We start from the raw sequence: 16,924 nt of genomic DNA, 5'->3' as shown, positions 1-16,924 counted from the left end.
TTAAAGCACATTTGGAGGGGGGCATCTCGGACGGCTGAGCGACAGTGGAACTAATAAAGTAATCATCAGTGTCAAGAGAGGGGTTCGGCAGGGTGATACCATTTCACCGAAACTCTTCAGTGCCACCCTCGAGAACATCATGCGACGGCTGGAATGGGAAGGAATGGGAGTGAAGATAGATGGTCGGCAACTACACCACCTCCGCTTTGCTGATGACATTGTTTTAATAACACCAAACCTCAGCCAAGCGGCACAAATGCTGGCCGACTTCGACTTTGAGTGTGGAAAGGTTGGTCTACAGCTGAATCTCACGAAGACAATGTTTATGAGAAACAGCCTCGTTCCTGATGCCCCATTCGCTCTCAACGGTACGACCATCTCCGAATGCAACAGCTATGTGTACCTAGGTCGAGAAGTTAACATGACAAATGACCTGGCACCCGAGCTGCGCAGGAGGAAGAGAGTGGCTTGGAACGCCTTCAAGAGCGTCGAAGAAATAGCTATGAGGACAAAGAACCTCTGGCTCCGGGCAGAAGGAAACAGGCAGAGGGACAGCACCCTTTCCCCCCTGGGGTGGCCCAGCAACAGAAACCTACTGTGGGGTCCGGACACATTTCTGCCAAAAGCCGCTGGGTTTCAAGATTTGTTTCTGAGTCTCTGGGATCAAGGCCGTTAGCAGCTTGATCAGGAGCCAGAGAGGCCGTTCGTGGGCGATGACTTGGGGTCTTGTTGGGGTGGGGAGGACAAGCCCGGCTTCACCCCCATCCCATGAGGCCCTGTGTGTCTCTTCACTGGGGGCCCAAATGTGACTATCCAGTGGCCCAAATGTGACTATCCAGTGGCCTCTGAAGGATGGCCTCTGAAGGATGGCGGCCACTGGGCCGCCAGGCAGAATAGGCCAAAGCACAAAACCTATTCCCACCTGGGTTGGCCCAGCATCGGTAGCCTACTGCAGAGACCGGATGCATTTCTACCTAAAGCCACTGGGTTCCGAGATTCGTTTCTGACTCTCTGGGATCATGGCCATTAAGCAGTTCAATCAAGAACCAAAGAGGCCTTGCCTCCAATTATATAGCTGAGCCAGAGGTGGTTTGTGGGTGTTTCCCACATACCTAACTTTTGGCCATTTACTTTCTTGGTAAACTTTTTTTGGGGTCTGGCCAAAGGCACAGCAGCAATTTTGGGGTATCTGGAGGTCTGAAGGCGCCATCAGGCTGCTGATGCACTCGCCTCACAGGAACAGATTGACCTGCTGGCAGCACCATACTCCCTGCTTCCTCCTTTTAAGGATATTCAGAAACATTTCTTCTCTTTTAAAAAAATCCAACTAACTCAATATGTCACAATGGTAGAAAGTGTTAAACTAAATCCAGCCAACTTGGCTACTGTCACAGGCTAGCAGGCCACTGTCCCCTTTTCCCTACTCAGACAACAAAACAACTGAGCTACACTCAAACTAAGATGAAATTATTGCAGACATGATGCGGGAATGACCGCGCGGCCAAGGAACCCCTCGGGATAGGTCCAGTGCTGTTCGTTCCGGGAACACGGTCCCTGGCAGAAGTGAAAAGCAGGCCTGGCATCTAAGTGTCCACACTCTTAACACGCACAAAATAGGTTCACATGTGACTCTTCTCACTTATGTTAAGAGTTACCATAAAAAAAAAAAAGAGGGGTCATCCCTAGTTGTGCTGAAGGCTTACTCCTAGCAGGAGTTCAGAAAACCATATATGGTGCTGGGACTGAACTCCGGTCCTACATGTGCAAGAAAAATGTTCTACCTGCTGTACTAAGTCTCTAGCACCACCACAAAAAATTTAATTTGGAAACCAAAAGTGTACAGAATGGAACCTGGAGATGAATATTCTTGGTTTAATGTAGGGTCAACACAAATGCTAATCTTGCACGCATTAGATTTTATAGTACAGTATCAAAGGAAGAACTGTTCAGGCATCCTTTATCCCATTGTCTTCAGAAATGTTTTACAAAGCCCCCACCAGGTTCGCTTTCATGGCAAAGAACACCAAGCAGAGAGTTTAGGGATCCTTCTAAGTTTCCCAGGCAGAGTCAGGCTTGCAGATGAAGCAGTGCAGTGATGCTCAGCTCTGGTCTTCTTCCCATTCAGAAGCTCTGCGGGGCCCCATGCAGATGGTGACTGAGATCATGATCCTGACCCTCTGCACCCTCTGTGTCCTGCTCGCTGCAGTGTTCTTGATGCTCCTCCTGCGGAGACACACCTGAGAGGTTGGTCATTTGGCAGCTTTCGGGGCAGCTGGTAGAGGACAATCATCACCATTTCCTGCTCTGCTCTGAGTGTTTATGTACATTTGTTTTCAGTTGCTGTGACTTTTTTTCTTTCTGTTTTTTTTCCTGGGAAGGAGAAGGAAGAGGAGGGATCAGATAGTAGGATTTAAGAATTAGAAAATAAAAGCAACCAAAACTTAAAGTCATCTGTAATACTACCCCTCTCAAAGTCAATGCCTGGGGTCTTTGTTTAGTGGGGTTTTTGGGGGTTGTTGGGCCACACCTGGTGATTCTCATGGCTTACTCCTGGCTCTACAATCAGAGATCGGGGACCATATGGGATTCTCAAGATTGAAGCTGGATTCATTGTGTGCAAGGCAAGTGGCAACCCGCTCTACTATTGCTTAGACTCCTTTACTACTATGCATTTATTTTCAATTTGCAAAAAGGGATCGTCACAAACTATTCTATGAACTATTTTCCACTCCAAATCTTCCCAGAAACAGTACTTAAGCTAAAAATCACCATCTCAGTACTGTTCTATACATGACAATCAATTATCTATAGACAAAATTCAGGCAACCAGGGCAAAGCATTAGGTGGATACCAAGTAAATGAACATCCACTTAGATCCTTTTCTGAGATGAGCTGGGGGAAAAAAAAATCGCCAAATCTTATTTTCAAAAATACATCTTTAGCTTCATTATTTCTGTATTTAAGACAAACTTTTGTTCATTTTTAGTTTTGGGGATCACACCCAGCAGTGCTCAGGGCTGACTCCTGGTGGTGCTCAGGGGACATGGGTCAATCACATGCAAGGCAAATACCTGAACCCCTGTTATCTCTGGTACAAGACAAAAACAACAAAAACAAGAACAAAAAATAAAACCAACCTGCTTATGCTAAATTCAATTTCCTTTTCTCAATAAATTACCTCAAAGAAATTTTATGGATTTAACTTAGAGATTTTCTGTTGCTGAAAGAATTCAAACGTGAGTGCTGACTACAGCTCACAGTATCCCGAGAATGAACACACTACCTTGAACAAGCCCCGCCCACAAACTTCACTTGAAATGCACTTGGCTGCTGGTGATCATGGTGGTGAAGCACATCTTCTCTTCCAAGCTACCATTGAATGTTAGCTCAGAAAAATCTGTAACAAGAAACACAGAACTTACTGGCTTTTCTACCACAAGTACAAATGAACTTTTATAATAATCAAAAGCAGCTGAGGGCCTGGGGGTAGCACAGCAGGGAGGGTGCTTGCCTTGCATGCAACCAAACCAGGTTCAATCAGCACCATCAAGAGTACCCACTGAGCATCGCCAGGTGTGGCCCCGACACAAAACAAGGTAGTCGAAATCAGTGTTTCATCATTTTCTGAATATGGTCTCCTTCTGAACTTGCACTTGAGCTGTTAAAATCTCTCCAGCCCTGACTTCTAATTTTCTAGAGCTTCCTGCCTTTTTATTATATAGAAAAGATGGAACCGTCACCAGTTTCTTTAGGACTTAACAGTTCAACCATCTGAGCAGAGAGGCAGACTTTCTAGTTTAGGGAGGTTTTATACATATATATACATATATACTCTGGTTTCTCTTCAGATCGCATATATATATCACAACATATACTTTTGGGGAGAAAGAATAAATATTTTCTGGAAATTCTACAAGTATCAATTACAGTTACTCCCCAGCAAACTGGTATGGGCCATTAAAGTCTTCTATTTTGCCTTAAACCGCTAAAATTTGATTTTGCGTAACCCTTGCAGTACTGGAAGGCCCTCACTCGACCCTTACACATAGAGGACAGCTCCATATGGAGAAGCAGCATATGTATTAAACTTCTTGGGGGACTTACCGAAGGAGGGCAGTTTGGTGAGAGCTAGTTACATAAAGACCTTACCTATCTCTAACTGACATGGGCCAGGTTGGGGGAGCCTTAGAAACCAGCTGATGGGGGTCTCACCACTGCTCAGTCTGCCCACCAGGATATACGGAGTAAGTGGCATTTCCACTGGGTGACCTCTCCCCCTGCCCTACTGTAATGTGCTGGCTAACCCCTCTCCCATGGCCCTAGTGATTGTCCCTCTATTCAGGATGAGGAGGGTGCTATTTACTGCTCCCCCCAACCCCGAATAAATACACTGTGCACCTAGAGTTCAGGAAAATTAATTAAAACCAGGCACGAGAGTGACAAAAATGATCAAAAATAATCACTGTTTATTTTCCAGTGGAAAACCTTTTTCTTTTTTGGGCCACAGCGGTACGTTCAGGCCTCACTCCTGGCCCTATACTCAGATCGTATGGAGTGTCGGGGATGGAACCTGGGTCAGCTATATGCAAGGCAAATACCCCACCTGCTGCACTACCTCCAGCCTCCAGTACCACAAACCCTCCTTACCGACTCTGGGGGAGTTCAGATGGTCCACAGGCAGGCTGTCACTCAGCTGCCAAACAGTTTTCACCTTCTTGTGACCACTATTTATTTCCACTCTCCATTTCTGTGGCTTCTCACTAAGAAAAAAAGATCAAAGTTGGGCTGGGGCTGGGAGTGGGGGGTCCAACCATGCCCTTTCCCTACTGCCTCCATTTTACACCGCGTGACAAAGCTCCAAGCCCCCCCACCGCAGTCACAGGGCGTAGGAAGAGGCTTGAGGGCAGAGCATGCTGCGGACCTGCGTGGGAGCCGGGGCACCCCAAGAACCCCGACCACTCCCACCCAGACACTGTTGGGAGCGACCCCCACAATAGCAGCAACTACAGAATAGCAGAGTCATGAGAGGGAGGGAAACTAGGATAGGAATGAAGATTCTGGGAGGAACCTGCTTGGCCTCAGAGGAAAGGAGGCCCTGACAAGGGTGACCGAGCTCAGCAGGGGACTGCAGGGCGAGGACAGGCCCCGGTGGACGTGGGAGGGCATGGACACTGTCCTCAACTGAAAAGGGCAGAAGCCAGTAGTGGGGGCCCAAGGGCTGGGGGCACTGAAGCAACTGAAAGCCATTTCGATAGGAGGAAGCGGGGGATTCGGATCTCAGGAAGGTCAAGGAGCAGGTGAAACAGAAAAGATCACCTGACCCTCCATATGTAGATGTAAAGACCAGGCACTACAGCAGGCAACGATGGCATGTAAGGAGACGCTGAGTGAGGCGTCTGTAAGGAGGAAGTGGCGACTGTATACAGGGGCGTAAGGAATGCGAGTGACATGTCACACCCCAATTTGTTTGGGGCATTAGGTGAAGATTAGCAATGGTCGCCTGAGCAGAGACTGAGCCTGTGTCGGGAAGGGTCTTGGGTTCTGAGCCCGCACGTCTACAGGACACTGGTGCTGGTGCTGAAACCTTGCACAGGCACCCAGGGACCTGGGCCGTCAGCTCTGGAGCACAATGGAGATGCGAGTTGTCACCTATTGAAATCCCAAAGCAAGTCAAGTGTTGAGCAGGAATGTAATCAGTCACACAGAGAAGAGAGCAGAGGGGACAGTTTCGGTGAAAACTCAGATGAGGCGGGCAAAGGAAGCACTTGAGAGGGATTCTCAGTGGGACTGTGACTCAAGGGGTAGAGCACATCACGCATGTCCCAGGCCCTGGCTCAATGTCCAGTACCAAGTGGGAGGAGGAGGAGAAAGAGGGACGAGAAGGGAGAGGGAGAAGAAGATGAAGAAGAGGAAGAGGAAGAAGAAGAGGAAGAGAAGGTGGAGGAGGAGAATTCTCAGTCTTGGGAGTGGAGTGAGAGGTTGAATTCAAAGAGATGTCTACATGACAGAATAATGGACGGCCCAAGTTCAAATGTTGAATGGTGGAAGTCTTAACAATCTCTTTATTAAAGGAAGGAGAATTGGTGGACTAGTTCTTACATGAGAACTACCCCCCCCCCTCGGCCCCACCAAACCCACTTTGGGTGGGGGTGTGAGGGCTGGAACACTTCCCAGTGAGTTGCTCAGAGCTCATACCTGCTGTTGGGAGACACAGAGCCTAAGTATCAGTCCCTGAAGCCATCTCCCCACCCTTGAAGGTCACTGGTGACATGTGCTAAGCAACTCTGAGGGTGCTGACAAGCGAGGAGAGAAATGAAGAGAGGGAGGGAGGAAGAAGAGATTTTTTCCCCCCATAAAGGCCCTCCCGTAGATCATTGATTTGCTCGAGCGGGCCCAGTAACGTCTCCACTGGAGACTTTGTTGTTACTGTGTTTGGCATATCGAATACTCTCGGTAGCTTGCCGGGCTCTCCAAGAGGGGCGGAGGAATCGAACTCGGGTCGGCCATGTTGGCCGCTTGTAAGGCGAATGCCCTACCCGCTGTGCTATCGCTTCCCCCCAGATTAATTTTTAATAAAATGTTACAAAGTATCATTAGTCGAAGAATGATGCTCAAATGACTAGATATGCCCAGAAGAAAAAAAAGCATATGAACAAAAATCCTCATGCCATATACAAAATTTAACTCCATATATATCAAAAACTAATTGTGAATAATAAAATAAATACAAAGGTGCAAATCATTTTTCCTTTGGGTTATACAGTCTTTTCTTATATGTGGCAACCAAAGTATGAACACTAAAGGAAAAAATCAGTTAAAGTTCATTAAAATCAAGAATGTTGTATTTTCATATGATGCCATCCAAGAAAGCAAAACCAACCCACAGAACAAGACAAAGTATTTGCAAGTCATCTATCTGCTTAAGTATATGGAATATAGAAAATTCAAGAAAAAATTTTTTAAAAAACTGAATTAGAATTTGACAAATGACAGGGGCTGGAGAGATAGCACAGCATGTAGGGTGTTTGCCTTGCACGCGGCCGACCCGGGTTGGATTCTCAGCATCCCATATGGTCCCCTGGGCACCGCCCGCCAGGAGTAACTCCTGAGTGCAGAGCAAAGAGTAACCCCTGTGCATCCCCAGGTATGACCCCCCCAAAAAAAAAGACTTTGACAAATGACAAAGTACTTAAAGACTTAAAGGAACATTTCTATCAAAAGGTTATATAGCTAGCTAAGAAACTTTTTACACTGAAAATTAAAAAAGGTTAATGACAGTAGCTATTAGAGAAATACAGGTCAAAACCACATGGTTTTTAAATTTATTTATTTGTCAACTTTATTATTTATTAAGTTTACTTATTGTTCTTTTTTTATTTTTTAAATTATATTGAATCACCGTGAGTTAGTTATAAGCTTTCATGTTTGGGTTACAATCACACAATGATCAAACACCCATCCCTCCACCAGTGCACATTCCCCACCACCAATATCTCCGGTATAACCCCCCTTTCCCACCCTCCCCCTGCCTCCATGGCAGACATGATTCCGCATAATCTCTCTCTACTTTTGGGCATTATGGTTTGCAATACAGAGCCTGAGAGATTATCATGTTTGGTCCTTTATCTACTTTCTGCACACATCTCCCATCCCGACCGGTTCCTCCAGCCACCTTTTTCTTAGCGATCCCTTCTCTATTCCAGCTGCCTTCTCCGGAAGGAGAGATTTGAATAGGAGAGATTTCACCCACGGTGGCTCCTCAATGTCTGCGGAGGACAGAGTCATCACGGCCCTTGCTGCCCACACAGGCACACCTCTCATTCTGCCCTCTTATCCGGATCACTCCCTCTCTGTCTCTTTTACCAACCTGCTATTCCTTCTGTTCTGTCTAGATGAGATTACAAAGGGAGAGAACGACAAGAGATGAGAGGGCGAGCAGAGAAAGGTCTGGGAAGAGGCAGGAGAAGCCCACCAGACAAAGAGCCCCCTGGAACCAACACTGAAATGGTCGCACAAGGCCCAGGTGAAACACGGGTCACCAGGCCATTTACCTCTGGTACAAATCCTTTACGGCGGTTGGTCTGACGGGTAGCTGAAAGATGTGCTGCTCATCAAGAGGGTTTTGTTTGTAATATTTTACACAGGATCTTAAAAAAAGAAAGGAAAAGACTTCTTTTAGAAAAGCAAGCCACTTGGTGATCAAACTCTTTTGGTGGTCTAAAGCTCACAAGGGCAACATTGTACTGAGTAATGGCCAACGCATCAGTAAGAGTAAACTCCAGGCCAGACAAGAAAGCAGTAACTCACGGACCCTTACTGGACCCAGAGATGCGTGTTTTCTTTCACAAGTGATCTCAAAATGATTTGGCTCAAAATGAACAGGCACATTCATCAAACAAAAATTTTTTTTTGGGTGAGCCTGAGTAAACATTAAACGTGTAAAAACAAGAGGCCAGGAAGATGAAACACATTTCCGTGATTTCTGAGTAATACAACACATATAATTTTCCAGTCTTGTTTCTGGCTCCCCGGCAGTACTGGGGGGCTCCTGAAAGCAGCTGCTCAGCCCGCTCAGCCATCACTCCCATCTCTCCCTTTCTTAAGGGAGAAAAGTTCTTTTTGATTCTGCAAACAGGAAGACTTTCATGCTTTCCCCCTTACAGCTGAGCCAACGTCTGGATTAGAAAAAGACTGGCAGACTTCTTTCCCTAGATATAAAGGGTTCCAGGCCAAGGCCCAGATCCGCATTGGGAACTGGACACTGGCAATCTGGAGTAGACAGACTTCTCTGACGAACTGCAGTCATGGCAGAAGGAGCCTGCAACTCTTATTCTGGAGACCATATTCATCAGCGCTCAGGGGTCACTCCTGGCAGTGCTTGGGAACCCTACGGCATGCCAACAATCGAACCTGGGGTGCTGGATGAAAGGCAAGAGGCTTACCCACTGTATTATTACTCCAGCTGCCCCCCCAAATATAGCAACTTTGGTGGGGCTCAATGGCAGGGCACCTTTGCAAGCATGAGGCTTTGGTTTCTGTCCCTGGCACTGTCCCGAGGCATAAGGGCCATTCCCAACACTCCTGCCTCCACGTGTGGGGTCCCAGGCACTGACGCAAAGACAGCAAAGGAAAATTCATCAATCACAGCGATATTGTTGACAGAGTAACAGTATTTGATCTACACTGATATAATCAAGATGGTTAACTTGGCTCAAATTGTTCTGTTTAGTTTTTGGGCCACAGTCCTGGCAGGCTTGGGGGACAATAATAGGGTGTCAGGGACTGGAATAGTGTCAGCCCTGTGCAGAGAAAGTGCCTGCTGTACTATCCAGCCCCAATATATTCTCTTTATAGACGAGAACCCAAGATTCAGTGCAAGAAAACTTCCAGGAAGCTAGGAAGTGCTAAAACTGGTACATCTTATACCTTAGCTGTAACGATTTAGAACCGGAGTTATTTTCATGTAATTAAAGAATAAAATAGTACTTACTGTGTTAAAGAAAAAAGCTGCTCATGTTGAAGATGAATGAAAAGCTTGCAACTGACCAATATTTCTAGAATGTGGTGGAGTTTTTGAACATGATAAACCTGTTCTTGTATATCTACTGATGGTGAAAGAAAATATTCCTGGAACGAAAACAAAGCAAGCAAAGAACAAATCGAATCGTTGGTAAGAATCTGGTGGTGCCTACAAAACTAACACTAAAATTTTAGACGCTTCATTTCCTGAGACGAAATATGACAGAATTTACCACCTTTCAATACTATCCTTCAAGTGAGCTATAAATAGAATTTTCACAGAGATTATGTGTTTGTTTTGGGGCCAGTCTTATTAGCAGTGCTCAGGGCTCAGTTTTACTGGTGCCAGAAATGGAATCTGGACATCCTGCATACAAACACTCAGCCCACTGAGGACTCTCTCCAGTCCTGAGGACGCTTTGAGTAAAACATATTCTCTGGTAAACACAGAACTTCTTCACCAAGGAGCCCCAAGCAGGCCAGTGCCCATCGCACCCCTGAAAGAATGCATAGTGAACCCACAAGATGATTCTTCATCTCATACTCTGGCTAGGTTGTTGGGAGTGATTATTTCTAAAGAGGAGTAAACCCGAAGTAACAAGAAGCTGAGCAGTAAGTAACCAATGATATTCCGCTCAGTTATCACTGGCAAACGGCTACAACCCTTTGGAAAAGGAATTTGGCGAATTAAATTAAGGATCATAAAGTGCTGAGGTCTTCTAGTTCTTTTTTTAAAAGCTCACACTAAAAAAAGGGACCTGAGAGAGAGCGCAGGGATTGAGGTGCTCTTGCCTTGCAGGTGGCTGACCTAGGGGATGCCACACCCCTGGCCCTCTGAGCTTGCTCAGTGTTGGATAACATTGGGTTGTCCTTGCTCCTCCCTTAGGGAGCTTAGGTTTATTGAGTTACTCCCACAATAGTGCCCCAGAGGCACACCAATTCCATCAGGCACCAATAATCCTATATTGCTTTTTTGCTTTTCTCTTTGATTTATGTTACCTGCATGTTTTAGCAATGTCCTTTTTGTATAGACACTGGAAGACAGTTGATACTATGCCTTGTAACATGAGAGTTAATTGACTCCAAATAATTTTTACTCCTGGACATCCATCATATTTACCTGACTTAAGCCTCACTTGCCCTTACTCCCTAACACCCCCAAAAGGAGGGTCCGGACAAAGGGACTGAATGGACCCAGGGCAAGCTGTAACCTAGCCTGGCATCGAAAGGGGGCAAGCTAAGCACTATAAGTATAATAAATTAAGAACATGGTCATGGAACAAACTCTGCCATGACCCAAAAGGAAGTAACTGAATAAGGACCTTGCTGGGGTTAAGAAAGACTGGTCTTTAGTCCCTCTATCGAGGGAATGGCTCTTGGCCACTGATTTTTTTTTCTTTTTAATTTTTATTAGTGAAACACCATGAGGTACAGTTGTAGACTTAGAAACTTTTGTGCTTGCGTTTCAGTTATACAATGATCGAGTACCCAACCCTCCACCAGTGCTCATTCTCCACCATCAATGATCCCAGTAGCCCTCCCCTCCTCCTCCCCAATCCTACCTCACCTCTGGACACCAATTTTTTTTTTTTGAGACTCACAGTCAGGAGTAAGTCCTGGGCACCATCAGGCCTGACTGAAATACCAAACAAAAAACAATACTAGAGAATTTAGTGGGAAGAATACTATGATGGTCTCAAGATTTCCAACACTGGAACACACATTACACATTGTCCCTTGAGTGGCATCAGGCCTATGAATAGATGGGACACTATCCATCGACCTTTAGCCCTGCACTGTGCCAGGTATCAAACCCAGAGCCTCATTCTGCATTTCAAGGGGACCATATATGGTGACAGGAATAGAACTGGGTTGGCTACATACAAGTGCCTGGTCCTCTGAATTACTCTGTAGCCATCTAAATTTGTGGGGTGGGACCAGACCTAACAGGGCTGAGACGCTTCTTGCTAAGCTCAGGGATCACTTCTGGTGGTGCTCAAGGGATCTTAAATGATGTAGGGGCTTGAACTGGAGCCATCCACATACAAGGCAATACTGTACTACCTCTCTCAATCTTCTTTTTCTTTTGGAGGGGTGTCACACCTGGTGGCAGTCCTCAGGGCTTATTCCTGGCTCTGCATCCAGGGATCACTCCTAGCGGGGCTTAGTAGACCACATAAGCATATGGGGTGGTGGGAATTGAACCCAGATTAGTCATGTGTAAGGCAACGCCCTACCTGCTGTACTCTGGCTCCTTCATATTTTAATATTTAAAAAAAGGTGTCACTGGGGCCGGAGCGATAGCATAGCGAGTAGGGCGTTTGCCTTGTACGCAGCCCACCTGGGTTCGATCCCCGGCATCCCATATGGTCCCCCAAGCACCACCAGGAGTAATTCCTGAGTGCAGAGCCAGGAATAACCCCTGAGCATCGCTGGGTGTGACCCAAAAAGCAAAAAACAAACAAACAAAAAAGGCGTCACCTCCAGTGGTGCTGTGGGGTGGGGGTGGATGGACTCTGGGGTCACTGCTGGTGATGTTCAGCCAGGCAGCACAGTCTGATGCTCAGGTGTCTCAGGCTGCACCCTGCGATGCTCAGGGGCTCACTGGGTGCTGGACCTTCCGTGAGCATCTCCCTGACCCTCTTATGTTTTATAAAGTCAAATTAATTAATACTTAAATTTGTTTTCTGAAAAGAGCTCCTTTTTCAATGTCCAGTGTCAGTATGGCCAGTCTTCCGCTCACTCTCTTAAAGCCTACACACATCCTTACACACGTGAGCACACATTCCCACCTCTGGAACTGTGACTCTAAAACCCAGAGGTAAATTTTGAATTATACATTTAAAAAACATAACGGGTTCTTTGGTAAGTAATCCTTTATATCTAACAGACTTGGGTCAGAATACGAAGGCCTTCCCTTAGATCGGCGAGTGCTGCTGGGAGCACATCAGGACTCACTCAGCACCATTGGCAGGTTCTTGGAAGATGAACTTAGAACAGAACCAGGTATAAAGTACAGTAGAAGGGTTTTGAAATAATACCATTTAACTGAATGTTGGTGGGAAGTGTTTCTTTCTCATCAATTCTATGACAAAATAAACTCTGAGGACCAGATATCCACCAGCTTTCCAGGGTACAACTATATATTGGTACCAGACTTTTGTAGAGTACACATAATGACCAAGGAATGGCCATTCTTTTGTCTGAGTACCAGATAGTCGTGATTAAGGACAATGACTGTCCAACTTCTATCCCAGGGTCCAGGACACAGCTGCCACATGACAGGTCTTCAATATATGTATGCAAAGACTAAAGAAAAATCAAACATACTCACCAAATGATTCAAAGAGGCAAGTTCTTGACCTATCAAGAAAAACATATATGCAAATAAGTTTTAGATGCTATTATAAAGAAATCTAAGAAATAATTTTTATAGTTCATATATAAATAAGACGTGTGGGGCTAGAGAGATAGTATGGCAGGTAGGGCACTTGCCTTGTATTCGGCAAACCTGGCCAACCTGGGTTTGATCTCTGACACTCCATTCGGTCCCTGAGCCCTACCAGGAGTGATTCCCAGGCACAGAGTTAGGAGTAAGCCCTGAGTATTATCAGGTATGGCCCCAAAGCAATCTAATTTATAATCTGATAAAATCTAAAAGTGTTTGGGGAACCACTTATGATACCATGTAAGCTCATCTACCAACCTTGCTCCAGAGACTCAAATAAATTTTGGAAGAGATTAGCTTGCTACAAAAAATGTTCTCAGACACCCGATCAGGCTGAGATATCTGGGACACCCTGAAGTGGGGCAAGTTGGTCCAGTGCCCCACCAAAACAGAGCCCCCAAGCCACTTGCTCCCACACTGAAAAATCTCCACCATGTCTCTGGCCAGACTCCGCTGTCTTAGAACCAAGTCTCACCTAGAAATTAAACTGCTGAGAATTCGGGTATGCAGGTCTTTGTGACTGAAATCTCCTAACTTTCTGGAGGTTGGAATGGACTACCTCCCCCCATCTCCCTATACTTCCAGAAGTCCAGGCAGTCACATCCACACCCCAAAACATCCACCTGGTTAAAAATTCAGGACTTCCTGGAGCGTGAGGCCACTTTGCGGCCGTGCAACATCTCCAAATTCTACAACACTGACTATCCAGTAGTAGCAGACCAGATTGGATGGGATGTAACACAGAAGGCAACCCATTTGACTAACCAAACAGTAATACAGAAGGCTTAATCTGTAACAACATTTTAGTAATCTCATACAAGACTAATGTTTCCATGGTGAGATACAATTTACACTAATTTTCTTCTAAGGAAATACATTTTGATCATTTCATTAGCAATTTATCCGTAACAAACACTATAAAGTAAATTACTGTGGGCCTATTATGGAGGTATAATTTCCCACCCTTGAGGGGTGGTGGGAAAATTGGAGGCAAAAGTGACAATGGTGGTGGAACTGGTGTTGGAATAGAGAATGCCTGTAACAAATCATCACCAACAAGTTTTGTAGGATAACATTGCTTTGTCCTTCCACAAGAAGCTTAGGTTTATCTGGTTACTCCCATCACAGTGCTCCTGAGGCACTTCCACTCCATTGTGTTTATCTGTAAAGTCTTCCCTATGCTCTCTTCCCCACCCAGTTAATCAGCTTTCCCCTTAATCAGACTCTGTTAATTTGTAAGATCAGTTTCCCAGAAATCTATGATTTTATATGTATGAATGAAATATTGCCTTTCTCCTTTCCTTATGCCTTATGAACAGTTTACTTTAAAGCAATATCCTTTTTGTATAGATACAGGAAGACCGTTAACATTATGCTCTGTAACTTAGGATTTGATTGGCTTTGAATATTATTCACTCCCGGGCATCTGCTTTCTTGACTTAAGCCTCAGTTGCCCTTAGTTCCTAACACCCCAAAAGCAGGGTCCCGATGAGGGACTGAATGGACCCAGGGCAAGCGGTGAGCTACCCTGGCATCGAAATGGGCCAGGCCAAAGTGCCACGATTCTTAACTATAAGTTAAGAGTTTGATCATAGACAAATGCTGTCATGATCCAAAAGTAATGACAAGACTAGGATCCTGCTAGGGGTAGGAAAGACTATCTGGCCTGAGCACTGTAGTCTGAGATTGAGATGGCCCTAGGAGAGCAATTCTATAAGTTTAAGATATTTCTTACTGTATCCATACAAAATGATTTATATCCTATATGCTTATATGCTTGTCGGACAAGGAGAGGAGAGTCACACCCTTGGGGTTCCACTCTAGGGTGGGTCCTCCTGCTGAGAAAGGATCTGTCCTAGGAGTGGCTTTCCCTGAGGCTAAGATTTCTACCCCTGTTGATTTCTACCCCTATTGATTGTGACCACACCTATGTGTAATTGTTCCCCCAATTCCTCTTGGAGAGAGATATAATGAGACTGTAGATTGGGCAGAGGGGAGCAGAGACAGAAGCAGAGACAGACAAGAGAGACTGGTGTAGATGGAGAGAGGAATGAAATAAACTGCTACTAATAGCAACCAGCCTGGCCCTCCTTCCTTCCTCCACCTGACTATTGCCATCGACCTCCCCAGGGTGGGAGAAGGGTAAGACTACCGAACGCGGGCGGCGGGAGAGATAGAGCCACTGCCGCTGTGTGCCGTGCCCCCTTTGTGTGAGTTTACACAAAGTTTGCAAAACATAGTGCTTATGAAAAATGTGGGAGAAGCATTTACATAAGTAGGCCTCACCTATTTCATGTAAACTCCAAAATATATTAGCACAGATTTTTTAAAAATGTTTTGTTAATGACAGATAAGGTATGATTACCATAATGAGATCCAAATATAAAATAAGATTTAATGCAATATATCTTAGATTCCAGAAATCTTGCTTATGTAAATGAGGAGGAACATTTTATTGTATCAAAGGGTTTATTTTCCTTATTTACATAGGTAAAAATCATATAGTAGTCACAAATTGGCTCTTACTGATTTATTTTCTGTTCATTCTATTGGCCATTTCTTAGCTTTATTGGAGCAAATAATATAAAGCAGATTTATGGCCGACCCAAGTTCGATTCCTTCGCCCCTCTCGGAGAGCCCAGCAAGCTACCGAGAGTATTCGATATGCCAGACACAGTAACAACAAAGTCTCCAATGGAGACGTTATTTGCTCGAGCAAATCGACAATCAACGGGAGGGCCTTTACCTTTACCTTTACCTTTGTTATAAAATAAATTTGTTATTTGCCTAAGAGGGCAGATTGGTGATGGGAGGGAAAATGGGAACATTGGTGGAGGGAAGGTCACACTGGTGGTGTTGAAACAATAAATGTCTGAAGCAACTGTATGAAGAACAACTTTGTAAATCAGTGTTTTTAATAAAAATAAAATTTAAAAAATTGTTTGACTGAAAACTGAAAATAAAGTTACCTTTAATTTATTATTTGAGTGAGGGAAAAATCAGGACTCAGAGAAGAAAACTGCTTATTTCACAGAGAGCAAGAAGAAAAGTCAGAACTATCATGACTAGGTGAAAATCAAAAGATAAAACCAGACTGATAGCACAGAGAGTAGGGTATTTGCATTACACGCTGCCAACCCAGGTTCAATCTGGCATCCCTGAGCACTGCCATGAGTGATCCCTGAGCCCAGAGCTAGGAGTAAGCCCTGAGCACAGTCCCATGCAGTCAAAAACAAAACAGAGAGTATCGATGGTTGACAAGTATAATGCCTTCTTTTGAACAGTAAAGAAACTTACCTATTAAAAAAAAACTGATATAATCCTTCTTTAGTTTGTCTAACCCAATTTCCAGAAGCATCTGCATGGGGGAAGGTCCCTCTGAGAGACACTGGATCCATAGCTCCATGGTAAAACTGATGGATGAGCTTACTTAGTGAACTGGTACTCCCACTATGAAGCTGTAAGTCAGATTACAAAACAACATGAAAATAATTTCCAAGAAGCAAAATATATTGTGTGATGAGCAAAAAAAATTATAAACTTGCATTTCAGTTCTTGAACACTATCAATCACTTAAATGCCCCAGGTTACAGACAACCCTTAGTGTCACATCTAGGGTTAAGCAGCCATGAAGAGTTTTACACTCATCACCCCTGGCTGGAGCGATAGCACAGCGGGTAGGGCGTCTGCCTTGCACGCAGCCAACATGGCCGACCCGAGTTTGATTACTCCGCCCCTCTCGCAGAGCCCGGCAAGCTACCGAGAGTATTCGATATGCCAGACACAGTAACAACAAAGTCTCCAATGGAGACGTTACTGGGCCCGCTCGAGCAAATCGATGATCAACGGGAGGGCCTTTACTTTCTTTACTTTACCCCTGAGGTGGGCATGCACTGTTCTTACCTCGACATTACAGATGAGGAGCCTGTCACACAGGAACAGCTGGACTAAACCCAT

The 16,924-nt window shown here is 45.1% G+C and overlaps 1 long non-coding RNA gene across 1 annotated transcript; it reads right to left on the bottom strand.

Annotated features, from left to right (window-relative positions):
- Positions 1-3,327: 3,327 nt before the first annotated feature.
- Positions 3,328-12,894, bottom strand: LOC130035223 (uncharacterized). The gene is made up of 5 exons (XR_008794222.1): positions 12,854-12,894; positions 9,491-9,627; positions 8,052-8,147; positions 4,648-4,760; positions 3,328-3,397 (listed from the first exon to the last, which is right to left on the bottom strand). It is a non-coding gene; the product is annotated as an uncharacterized LOC130035223 (long non-coding RNA).
- Positions 12,895-16,924: the final 4,030 nt, after the last annotated feature.

Source organism: Sorex fumeus, unplaced genomic scaffold, assembly GCF_029834395.1.
Source record: "Sorex fumeus unplaced genomic scaffold, SorFum_2.1 ptg000063l, whole genome shotgun sequence".
Lineage (NCBI taxonomy): Eukaryota > Metazoa > Chordata > Mammalia > Eulipotyphla > Soricidae > Sorex > Sorex fumeus.
The sequence above is the reverse complement of the archived record's forward strand: the minus strand, read 5'-3'. Positions and strand labels throughout refer to the sequence as shown.